The sequence below is a fragment of the Muntiacus reevesi genome, chromosome 2, assembly GCF_963930625.1.
Source record: "Muntiacus reevesi chromosome 2, mMunRee1.1, whole genome shotgun sequence".
NCBI lineage: Eukaryota > Metazoa > Chordata > Mammalia > Artiodactyla > Cervidae > Muntiacus > Muntiacus reevesi.
In genome coordinates this window covers 274,551,592-274,564,079 of record NC_089250.1, presented here as the reverse complement: position 1 = coordinate 274,564,079, position 12,488 = coordinate 274,551,592, and positions in this window count along the sequence as shown.

Sequence of the window (12,488 nt, the reverse complement as noted above, 5' to 3'; positions counted from 1 at the left end):
TATTTCCTGGCTCTGGGCTGCCAGGGTTAGGCTGAAAAAAGCATCTTTCAAGTCCAACACAGTGTACCAAGTGTACTCAGGCAGTAGACTGCTCAGGAGGGTATACGGGTTGGGGACAGTAGGGTGTATGTCACTCACCCGCTTGTTGACTTTTTGTAGGTCCTGGACAGGTCTGTAATCCGTACTCCCTGGCTTTTTCACCGGTAGAAAGGGGGTGTTCCAAGGGGATTGGCACCGCTTGAGAATTCCGGCATCCATGAGCCGTCGAATGTGGGGAGTGATCCCCCGCTGAGCCTCCTGGCTCATAGGGTATTGCCTCACCCTCACAGGAGTCACCTCGGCTTTTAGTTCGATGACGACCAGATGTCTCTATTTAGCCAGTCTCATTCTTGCTGTTTCTGTCTATGCCAACGGATATTTGTGGACCCACGGTTGTATATCCTGTGTTATAACCTCTAAGGGCTTAGGCACAAAAAGTCTGTATTCATCTCTTAAAGCTAGAGACAAGACATGAATCGGCTGTCCAAGTCCATCCGTGACTGACATTCCCCCAGGGTCAAAATGGATCTGATCATTAACTTTAGTCAACAAGTCCCGTCCAAGTAGAGGGGCTGGGCATTCTGGTATCACCAAAAACGAATGGGACACCTTGTGGGTCTCCAGATTTACTTTCTGTACTGTGGCCTAACAATATCTTTTTGTCCCCATGGCTCCCTGCACCAAGCTGGGTTTTTTTAGACATTGGTCCCAGTTTTTGATTTAAAACAGAGTGTTGGGCGCCAGTGTCCACCATGAAGCCAACGGGTTTCCCCTCCACATGTATGGTTACCCAGGACTCAGGGAGGGGTGCCGAGTCTTGACTCCCCTAGTCACTGTCTTTCCCCGCATATAGAACTCGAGTTCCAGGGGAAATTTTTTCTCTCTGGGTTGTTTTTCTCTTCGGGTCTCTCTTAGGGCACTCATTTTTTTCTAGTGCCCCTGTTCTTTGCAGTAAGCGCACTGATCTTTTTTAGGGCCTGACTTTTTGGTCTCTCTTTTTCTCCCGACAAAGTCGTTTTTCCCTTTCTTCTGGGGTCTGTCTATTATTAAATACCTTTTCAGCTGCTTTCAGTAAGTCTTGTATTGTCTGTTTTCCTAACCCCTTTATATTTTGTAAATTTCTCCTAATATCTGGCGCTGCCTGATTCACAAACGCTAGTAGAACTGCAGCGCGTGATTTCTCAGCCTGGGGGTCTATAGGTGTATATTGCCTAAAGTCTTCCATTAGCCTCTCTAGGAAGGCTGACAGGCTCTCAGTGGGCTCTTGACTTACTAAATTTACCTTTGCCAAATTTGTTGGCTTTTTAGCTGCGACTCGCAGGCCAGCCATTATAGTCTGGCGGTACACTCAGAGACGCTGTCTACCTTCCACTCGCTCAAAATCCCAGTTAGGCCACAACAGAGGAAACCCCTCGTCCACGAGATGAGGCTGGGCAGTTGGTTTCCCGTCGACCCCCGGGACCTGTTTCTGTGCCTCTGCCAGGATTTGCTCCCATTCTTCCATGGTGAAGAACACCTGCAGCAGCTGCTGGCAATCATCCCAGGTGGGGTTTTGAGTGAACAAAATGGGAAAAGGGCCAGTATTGATAGGTTGGCTCTCCATATGGGTTAGCTGGTCTCACCCGGACGGGGAGTGCCTGTACAGTAGATGAAGGTAACTCTGGGTCCCCATGAACTTGTTCACTCCTATTTTTTCTAGTCCTTCTCCAGGGTTGGGATTTCTTTGTCGCTTCTGATTCATCGGGGGGTGGGGTGCTCTTCCCCCCGGGGGAACCTGCAACGGAGGAGGGACATATGTCGGGGGCCTAATTTTCGCCTCTGAGTCAATCAGGTTCCGGTCCGAGGATTCCTGCAAGACCGGTTTTGGGCCCTTATTCTTTTTGGCTTTTTTGGGGGGGAGTGGGAGTTTCCATAACCAGGGCCTGTACATTAGGAGAATCAGGGAGTTTGTGAAAAAAAGGTTTTAGCCATTCGGGAGGATCTTCTACTAGATCTTGCCAGACCATAACATAAGGGACTTGGCTCGGGTGGCCACAGGGATCAGGAGCCATAACTTTTTTTTCACCACCCAAATAATAGAAGGTTGAAAAGTTTCCTCTGGGGGCCATCCAAGTTGGAAGGCATGCCACTCTGCAGAGCAAAAGGTTATTAATTTCCTCTTTGTAACCAGTAGCAACAGATCATACGCTCTAGCCCTGACATCTGAGAAATGATCAGTCATGAGAGAGAGTGCGGTGGATTCTCTTTGCCCCATAGCGAGAGTCAGAAGAAAGTCACTGAGAATTTCCACCAATAAATCTTATTGGGAGTGGTGGTGGCCAGGAGGTTGGGCTTGTGGTATGCTTCGTGGAACTATTTGAGTGCCTTAGTCATTGCACAGAAGTTTTCTTGTTGGGGGCGGGCACCCTAAGTGTTTCTAGCCTGTTCTGTGACCCCCTTATCCTTTAACGGGAGTCTTCCAGTGACAGGCGCCCTATCGGCTCTCAAGTGCCTGTCCCGTGCCCACACAGACGGGTTTTTATTTGGCCAGATTCTCGGCTTAAAATACAAGAAAAAAGAAAAGAGTTTCACCCTCTCGGGCTCCCGTTACTGGGGCTGACTTGTTGGGAGGCTTTCAGAATCCGCCAGGGAGTAGCCCTGGTCGGGACTCGTCAGTTGCCCCGACAACTGTCTGCCTGTTCACTGAAACTCCCAGAAACAGAAATGAGGCTCCAAGGCTTTATCGGAAGAAGTAGACAACGACACACCAGAGAACAAGACAGGAGACAATGTCGGCAGTTATACAGAAAAACACATAGACAGACACACATCGGCCGACAACACAGATCCTCTGGAACAAGGGTCACCTTACTGAATGGCGTCCACTGTTCCCCAGATTCGGGCTTAAGAGAGGAGGTCTCCTACCAGCAGAGCTGGCTGCCTTCCAGCGTGCTTGCTGGCCTCGGCCTCATGCCAGCCAGAACGGCCAATCCGTTCCCTCATGGAAAGCTTTCCTTCACGCCAGACACCTTGCTGCCTTTTAGCAGGGCCTTGGATTTACTCTGGTCTTCCTGCACCAGACACCATCCTGCTTCACAGCAGGGCCTCGGCTTTACTCTGGGCTTTCTGTGCCAGACACCTTCCTGCTTCAGAACAGGGCCTCAGATTTCCTCTGGACTTTTCCAGATCTGCCTGAGCACCGGTGCTATTACCGGTCCTTTTTCCCCTTTGTTCCAAAGAGTGTTCTTCCCCGGTCAAGGGATCCCGGACGAGCCCGCAAATGTTCTGCCTGGAGTCCGAGTCCCCGGTCGGGAAAGAAGACTCCTCGAAACAATGCAATTCGCAATAGGGAATTTATTACTGACTCGTGCCAGGGCCTCCCACCCTCACCAGGTGTGTGAGGACGAAAGACCCTGAGCCCCAGTTCTCTCGGGTATTTATTAGGTCAAAAAAAGCAGCAGGTAGTTGGCACAAGTGGATTGGTTACACAGTGGGTAGTTGGCGCAAGCGGATTAGTTACACAGTTGCAAGGAAATTTTTGTTGGTCCAACGTGGGGCTTTCAGCTTTCCCCTGATAGGTTCCCTTTTTTCTGGCTAGGCATATGTTGATTGGCTGGCTCCAGGAGGCCTGATAATTATGTTACCTCGGGAAACCAGGCCTACTCCTAATCTAGGCTGCCTGTCATGGCATTAGCCGTGACAGCCTCACAGTGTGAGTTGGGTTATGAAGAAAGCTTAGCCCTGAAGAATTGATACTTTTGAACTGTGGTGTTGGGGAAGACTCTTGAGAGTCCGTTGTACTACAAGGAGATTCAATCAGTCCATCCTGAAAGGAATCCGCCCTAAATATTGGAATGACTGATGTTGAAGTTGAAACTCCAATACTTTGACCCCATGATGGAAAGAACTGATTTATTTGAGACGACCCAGATGCTGGAAAAGATTGAGGGTGAGAGGAGATGGGACAACGGAGGATGAAATGGTTGGATGGCATCACAACTCAATGGACATGAATTTGAATAGACTTTGGGAGTTGGTGATGGACAAGGAGGCCTGGCGTGCTGCAGTCCATGGGGTTGTAATGAGTCGGACATGACTGAGTGTCTGAACTGAACTGAATGAAGAATGAGACAGTATTCTTGACTGGAGACTTCCATGGACAGAGGAGCCTGGAGGGCTACAATACATGACATTGCAAAGAGCCCGACATGACTGATTGACTAAGCAGAAAATTGTGAACTGTATCCACTGTTTCTATTAAAGACAGATCAAAACCATAGTTTTAATTTCTTTTTATTTATCATGGAGCTGCTATTGGCACATGTATAGTAACCCTAAAAATGCATGGTTTCTGTAAGGTACTCCATGATTTCAGATCTATCTATGCAATTCCAATCACTAGTTACATTAAACATCAGGTATCATATGGCTGGATTCAATAGTAACAATCACTGTCACAAAAATTATACTGTGACTTCCTTGGTGGCCCAGTGACTAAGATTCCTCCTTCCCAATGTGGGTGGTGGGTGGGGGAGGTTGGGGTTGAAGGCCTAGGTTTGATCCCTCATCAAGGAATTAGATCCCATATTCAACAAGTAAGATCTGGCAGAGCCAAATAAATATTTTTCAAAGAGAATTACACTAAGATACTTTAGGAGGCATTGGGAACTGACATCTGGTGTAGCACCTAATCTCTCTTTAATAGCTGCATTGAATTTCTAAAAGTATTCCTCCTTCCCGTGTTGCTTTGGCCCTGGATTACTTTGAGTCAGAACACTTTCTTTTTCCTGTATGGTCACCAACACAGGCTCCCCAAAACACCTGTTTCTTACAGATTCTTGCCCTCAGGCTGAAGTAGAATCTGCTCAGTCTACATCCTCCCATTGCCCGGATAGTGGGTTCATGGTTCTGGTCATGGTAAGCTGCCCCTGTGACAGGGAGGGAGGCAGTCAGACCCCTAGATAAAGGCTTGCCATCCTGTGATTCATGTCCCCTCAGAACTGCAATTATCTTTTCATCTCTAGCTTCGATGTGACACAGGCTTGGGGAACTGAGATTGTATGTGAAAACCTTTATTGCTCAGTTGCTAATGATAAAACAACAATTAAAAGTTTATGCCGATCATCTCCAAAGAGACTATTGAAATGCTTGAGGAAGGTTCTATTCCCCTTGGTCCCTGGAGACAGACAGGGATTCACATGGAAGCAGTAGAAAATACTGAGGTCTAAGAAAGGAAGGGAGTTTCATGTGTTTGCTTATGTAGTTTGTCTCCATGAGACATCTTTCTACCAAAAATCAGTTGACCACTGAACTGTGCCTCTCTTTAAATTATGAGTAGTGAAATGGAGCCAAAGTACCTGAGAAGGAATTTCAATATGAGGGATTTTCAAAATGAGAGGGAATTTCTCCATCTGTCATTTTATGGAGGTGAAATTTCCATACCGCATTGCCTGAAATGTCATAGAACTTCTCAAGAAGTATCTTGAGGCAAATACTCCCTGTGTATACTGTTAGGACTCAATGTCTGTTAGACAGAAATTCCCCCATGATTTCCACTGTAGTCTGCAAGAGCAGGTACACCTTAGTGCTAACTCCCTAGAGAATGTTCTCCTAGTTCTTAGTGACCAAAGTCATATTCAGAACCAGAGGTTCCAGCAGGGAACTGTGAGATTTGAGCTATTGATACTTTAGTCATGAAAATCATTATCCATATGCCCTACTTAAATTTGTCCCCACTCACAGATACTTCAGAAACATATTTTCGTTTTTGTTCATAGCCCAAAGCATTTGGGATCCTAGTTCCCTTGCTAGGGAAGGAACCGCAATCACTGCATTGGAAGATGAGGTCTTAACCATTGGACCACCGGGGAAGTTCCTAAGCACGTTTTCTTTAATAAGTAATTTATTAACTTGACATACATTTACCATTATATTGTACTGATCAATGCTTTGTCTGTAAGAAATGATTGAATTTCAACTCTGAGATCTTAAGTCCCCCACCAGGGATTGAACACACATAATCTGCAGTGGAAAGAAGCACAGTGTCTTAACCACTGGACTACCAGGGAAGTTGCTAATCTCACATTTAAGAAGAAAGGTGTACTCTCTTGGGATCCAATTGTCTGTGACATTCTCTTTTTCCTGTCTTGTTTGCTCTTCTCCAGAATATCCTTTCAGGGACTGGGTGAGGAGAAGGAAGTTAGGAAAGAAAGCCAGCATGGGGGAAGGTGCTTGGGAAGGGAACTGCAGAGCAGTTGAGGTGTTTGACACACCCCACTGAGCTAGTTTCCTGCCCAGCATTAGCATAAAAAGTCCTGCTTCTTGGAAACTTGTTCAGTTCTGTTAGAAGGAGGACAATCGGTTTCCTGAGTAGCAGCAGCAGCGACAACAATTACCAGAATAGTCTTTGTAACAGCAGAATATGGCAGGAGGAACGGCATATCATTTCTGTGGTTATGTTAGAGATGACACTGGATTCCGGTCTCCCTCTTTCTTTCTAGAATCACTTCCTAAGGGAAAAGCCAGCTGCCTCGTTGTAAGCAGGTCTCTGGTTTCAATTACTGAGGCTTCCTCCCAACGGATCATCTGAGGGATTATATTCAACTTTTCAGCACTTACGAGACACCCATCTTCACACACTTGCACAAAGAGCTGTTGAACTTTGCCTTTTTTTCAACTTGCTGAAAACATCCCGGCTTCCCATCGAGGCTGCTCTCGAAATTCTTTCTCTTTTGCCTTAAGTTGTGTGAAACACTAACTTAGAACAGGCAGGAAGCAGCTCTGCTCCAGAGAAAATCAAAGAGATTTAAAGGCAGCAAAAAGCAGAGAAAGGAAGCACAGTTGGGCAGAAGGACCAACAGAGCCCCAAATGGAAAGGGGTAGGGTGAGAGGCGGCAAGGCTCCACCCCCACTGGCCATTCTGACCGGTGTGAGGTGATAGCTGCTTGTAGTTTTGATTTGCATTTCTCTAGTCATGAGTGAGGTTGAACATCTTTTCCTGTGTTTGTTAGCCATCTGTAAGTCTTCTTTGGAAAAATGTCTGCTTAGGTCTTTTCCCACTTTTTGATTGGGTTGTATGTTTTTCTGTTATTGAGTTGTATGAGCTGCTTGTATATTTTGGAAATTATTCCTTTGTCCGTTGTTTCAGTTGCTATTGTTTTCTACCACTCTTAGGATTCTCTTTTCACCTTGCTTATAGTTTCCTTTGCCAACAGAGGTCCGTCTAGTGAAGGCTGTGGTTTTTCCAGTGGTCATGTATGGGTGTGAGAGTTGGACTGTGAAGAAAGCTAAGTGCCGAAAAATTGATGCATTTCAACTGTGGTGTTGGAGAAGACTCTTGAGAGTCCCTTGGACTGCAAGGAGATCCGACCAGTCCATCATAAAGGAGATCAGTCCTGGGTGTTCATTGGAAGGACTGATGCTGAAGCTTAAATTCCAATACTTTGGTCACCGGATGCGAAGAGTTGACTCATTGGAAAAGACCCTGATGCTGGGAGGGATCGGGGGCAGGAGGAGAAGGGGACGACAGAGGATGAGATGACTGGATGGCATCACCGAGTCTATAGACATGACTTTGAGTGGACTCCGGGAGTTGGTGATGGACAGGAAGGCCTGGCATGCTGTGATTCATGGGGTCCCAAAGAGTCAGACATGACTGAGCAGCTGAACTGAACTGAACTGTAAGTTTCCTTTGCTTTGCAAAACCTTTTCAGTTTAACCAGGTCCCACTTGTTTACTTTTGTTTTTATTTCCATTACTCTAGAAGGTGGGTTATAGAGGATCTTACTTTGATTATATCATTAAGTGTTCTGCCTCTGTTTTCCTCTAAGAGTCTTTTTAGTTTTCAGTCTCACATTTAGGTCGTTAATCCATTTTGAGTTTATCTTCCTGTATGGTGTTAGGAAGTGTTCTAATTTCACTCTTCTACATGTAGCTGTCCGGTTTTCCCAGTACCATTTACTGAAGAGGCTGCATTTGCCCCATTGTATATTCTTGTCTCTTTTGTCAAAACTAAGTTATCCATAGGTTCATATGTTTATTTCTGGGCTTTCTATCTTGTTCCATTGGTGTATGTTTCTGTTTTTGTGCCAGTAACATACTGTCCTGATGACTGTAGCTTTGTAGTATAATCTGAAGACAAGAAGGGTGATTCCTCCAACTCCATTCTTCTTTCTCAAGACTGCTTTTGGCTATTTGGGGTCTTTTGTGTTTCCATATGAATTGTAAAATATTTTGTTGTAGTTCTGTGAAAAATGACATTGGTAATTTGATAGGGATCTCATTGAATCTGTAGATTGTGTTTGGTTGTATATTCATTTCCACAACATTGATTCTTCCTACCCAGGAACATGGAATATCTCTTCATCTGTGTATGTCATCTTTGATTTTGTTCATCAGTGTCATAATTTTCTGTGCACAGTTCTTTTGTCTCCTCAGGTAGGTTTATTCCTAGATATTTAATTCTGTTTTGTTGCAATGGGGAATGGTATTGATTCCTTGATTTCTCATTCTGATTTTTCATTGTTAGTATATAGGAATGAAAGTGATTTCATTTGTATTGTTTTTGTATCCTGGAACTTTGCTAAATTCATAAATTAGCTATAGCAGTTTTCTGATACTATCTTTAGGGTTTTCTATATACAGTATCATGTCATCTGCAAACAGTGAGAGTTTTATTTCTTTTCTGATCTGGATTCCTTTTATTTGTTTCTTCTCTGACTGCTGTCACTAGGACTTCCAGAACTATGTTGAATAATAGTGATGAAAGTGGACCCCCTTGTCTTGTTCCTGATCTTAGGGGCAGTGCTTTCAGTTTTTCACCATTGAGAATAATGTTTGCTGTAGGCTTATCCTATACATTGATGTAGATTCCTTCTATGCTCATTTTTTGCATAGTTTTAGTCATAAATGCATGCTGAATTTCGTCAGAGTCTTTCTCTGCATCTATTGAGAGGATCATGGGATTTTTGTCTTTGAATTTGTTAATATGGTATACCGCATTGATTGATTTGCGGATATTGAAGAATCCTTGCATCCCTGAAATAAACCCAAGTTGATCATGGTGTATGAGCTTTTTGACGTGTTGCTCAATTCTGTTTCCTAAGACTTTGTTGAGGATTTTTGCATTTATGTTCATCACTGATATTGGCCTGTAGTTTCCTTTTTCTGTGTTGTCTTTGGCTTTGGTATCAGGGTGGTGGTGGCCTCATCGATAGAGTTTGGAAGTGTTCCTCCCTCTGCAATTTTTTGAAAGAGTTTTAGAAGTATAGGCATTAGCTCTTCTCTAATTGTTTGATAGAATTTTCCTGTAAAGCCACCTGGTCTTGGGCTTTTGTTATTTGGGAAATTTTTGATCACAGCTTCCATTTCAGTGCTTGTAATTGGGTTGTTCATAATTTCTATTTCTTCCTGTTTCTGTCTTGGAAGATTGAACTTTTCTAAGTTCATAATAATCTCTTATACCCCTTTGTATTTCTGCATTTTCTATCCCAAGCTCACCTTTTTCATTTCTAATTTTGTTGATTTGATTCATCTCTCTCTTCCGCCAGTACTCTTGCCTGGAAACTCCCATGGATGGAGGAACGTGGTAGGCTACAGTCCATGGGGTCGCAAAGAGTCGGACACCACTAAGCGACTTCACTTTCACTTTCCCTTTTTCTTGATGAGTCTGGCTAAAGGTTTGTCAATTTTGTTTATCTTCTCCAAGAACCTGCTTTTAGTAGTATTAATCTTTACTATTGTTTCTTTCATTTCTTTTTCATTTACTTCTGCTCAGATGTTTATTGTTTATTTCCTTCTAGTAATTCTAGGGGGTTTTTGTTCTTCATTTTCCAGTTGTTCTAGGTGTCAGTTTAGGTTGTCTATTCGAAGTTTTTCTTGTTTCTTGAGGTAGGATTGTATTGCTATAAGCTTCCCTCTTACAAATCCTTTTGCTGCATTCCATAGGTTTTGAGTTGTCATGTTTTCATTATCATTTGTTTCTAGAAATTTTTTTATTTCACTTTTGATTTCTTCAGCGACCCGTTGGTTATTTAGAAATGTGTTGTTTAATCTCCTTGTGTTTGTGTTTTTTACAGTTTTTTTTTTTTTTTCTTGAAATTGATATCTAGTCTCGTAGTGTTGTGGTTGGAGAAGATGCTTGATACAATTTCAATTTTCTTCAATTTACTGAGCGTTGATTTGTGACCCAAGATTTGGTCTGTCCTGGAGTATGTTACATGTGCACTTGAGAAGAAGGTGTCTTCCTCTGTATTTGGATGGAATGTCCTAAAGATATCCATGAGATTCATCTCATCTAATATATCATACTTGTGTTTTCTTATTTTCTGTTTTGATGATCTGTCCATTGGTGTGATGGGAGTGTTAAAGTCTCCTATTTTTATTGTGTTACTGCCAATGTCTCCTTTTATGTCTGTTAGGGTTTGTCTTATGTATTGAGGTGTTCCTATGTGTGTACATAGATATTTACAATTGTTATGTCTTCCTCTTGGAATGATCCCTTGATCATTATGTAGTGTCCTTCCTTATCTCTTGCAATATTCTTTATTTTAAGGTCTATTTTGTCTAATATGAAGATTGCTACTCCAGCTTTCTTTTGCTTCCCATTTGCATGGAATATATTTTTCCATTCTCTCAATTTCGGTACATATGTGTCTTCAGCTTTGAAGTGGGTTTCTTGTCGACAGCATATACATGGGTCTTGAATGTGCATCCATTCGGCCAGTCTGTGTCTTTCAGATGGAGCATTTAATCCATTTACATTTAAAGTAATTATTGATATATATGTTCCTATTGCCATTTTCTTAATTGTTTGGTCTTGAATTTGTAGATCTCTTTTCTTCCCTTGTATTTCTTGACTATACAAGTCCCTTTAACATTTGTTGAAAAGCTGATTTGCTGGTACTGGATTCTCTTAACTTTTGCTTGTCTGAAAACCTTTTTATTTCTCCATCAATTTTGAATGAGATCCTTCTGGGTACAGTAATCTTGGTTGCACATTCTTCCATTTCAGAGATTTAAGTAGATCCTGCCATTCCCTTCTACCCTGCAGAGTTTCTGCGGAAAGATCAGCTGTTACATGTGTGGGGTTTTCCCTTGTATGTTGCTTATTGCTTTTCCCTTGCTGCTTTTAATATTCCTTCTCTGTGTTTAGTCTTTGTTAGTTTGATTAGTATGTGTTGGTGTGTTTAACTTTGATTTCTCCTGTGTGGGACTCTTTGTGTCTCTTGGACTTTGTTGACTATTTCTTTTCTATGTAGGAAATTTTTAACTATAATCTCTTCAAAAAATTTCTCTACCCTTTCCTTTTCTCTTCTTCTTCTAGGGCCCCTATAAATCAAATATCAGTGTGTTTGATATTCTCCCAGAGGTCTCTGAGACTATTCTCAGTTCTTTTCATTCTTTTTACTTTATTCTGCTCTTCAGAAGCTATTTCTGAAGATAAAATAGAACTGTTTTATCTTCCAGCTCACTGATTCATTTTTCTGCTTCACATATTCTGCTATTGATTTCTTCTAGAGTATTTTTAATTTCAGTAATTGTGTTGTCTCTTTGTGTTTATTCTTTAATTCTTCTCACTTCAGTTCAGTCGCTCAGTTGTGTCCACCTTTTTGCGACCTTATGAATTGCAGCATGCCAGGCCTCCCTGTCCATCACCAACTCCCAGAGTTTACACAAACTCATGCCCATCGAGTTGGTGATGCTATCCAGCCATCTCATCCTCTGTCGTCCCCTTGTCCTCCTGACCCTGATCCCTCTCAGCATCAGGGTCTTTTCCAATGAGTCAACTCTTTGCATGAGGTGGCCAAAGTACTGGAGTTTCAGCTTCTACATCAGGCCTTCAAATGAACACCCAGGGCTGATCTCCTTTAGGATGGACTGTTTGGATGTCCTTGCAGTCCAAGGGACTCTCAAACGTCTTCTCCAACACCACAGTTCAAAAGCATCAATTTTTTGGCTCTCAGATTTCTTCACAGTCCAACTCTCACATCCATACATGACCACAGGTAAAACCATAGCTTTGACCAGATAAACCTTTGTTGGCAAAGTAATGTCTCTGCTTTTTCATATGCTGTCTAGTTTGATCATAACTTTCCTTCAAAGGAGTAAGCATCTTTTAATTTCATGACTGCAGTCACCATCTCCACTGATTTTGGCCCCCCCCCCCCCAAAATAAAATCTGACCGTTTCCAATGTCTCCCCATCTATTTCCCATGAGGTGATGGGAGTAGATGCCATGATCTTAGTTTTCTGAATGTTAAGCTTTAAGCCAACTTTTTCACTCCCCTCTTTCACTTTCATCAAGAGGCTTTTTAGGTCCTCTTCACTTTCTGCCATAAAGGTGGTGTCATCTGCATATCTGACGTTATTGATATTTCTCCCGGCAATCTTGATTTCACCTTGTGCTTCTTCCAGCCCAGCATTTGAATTCCTCTAAGTGTTTGCTAACTGATTATTCTTTTTCTCTGTTT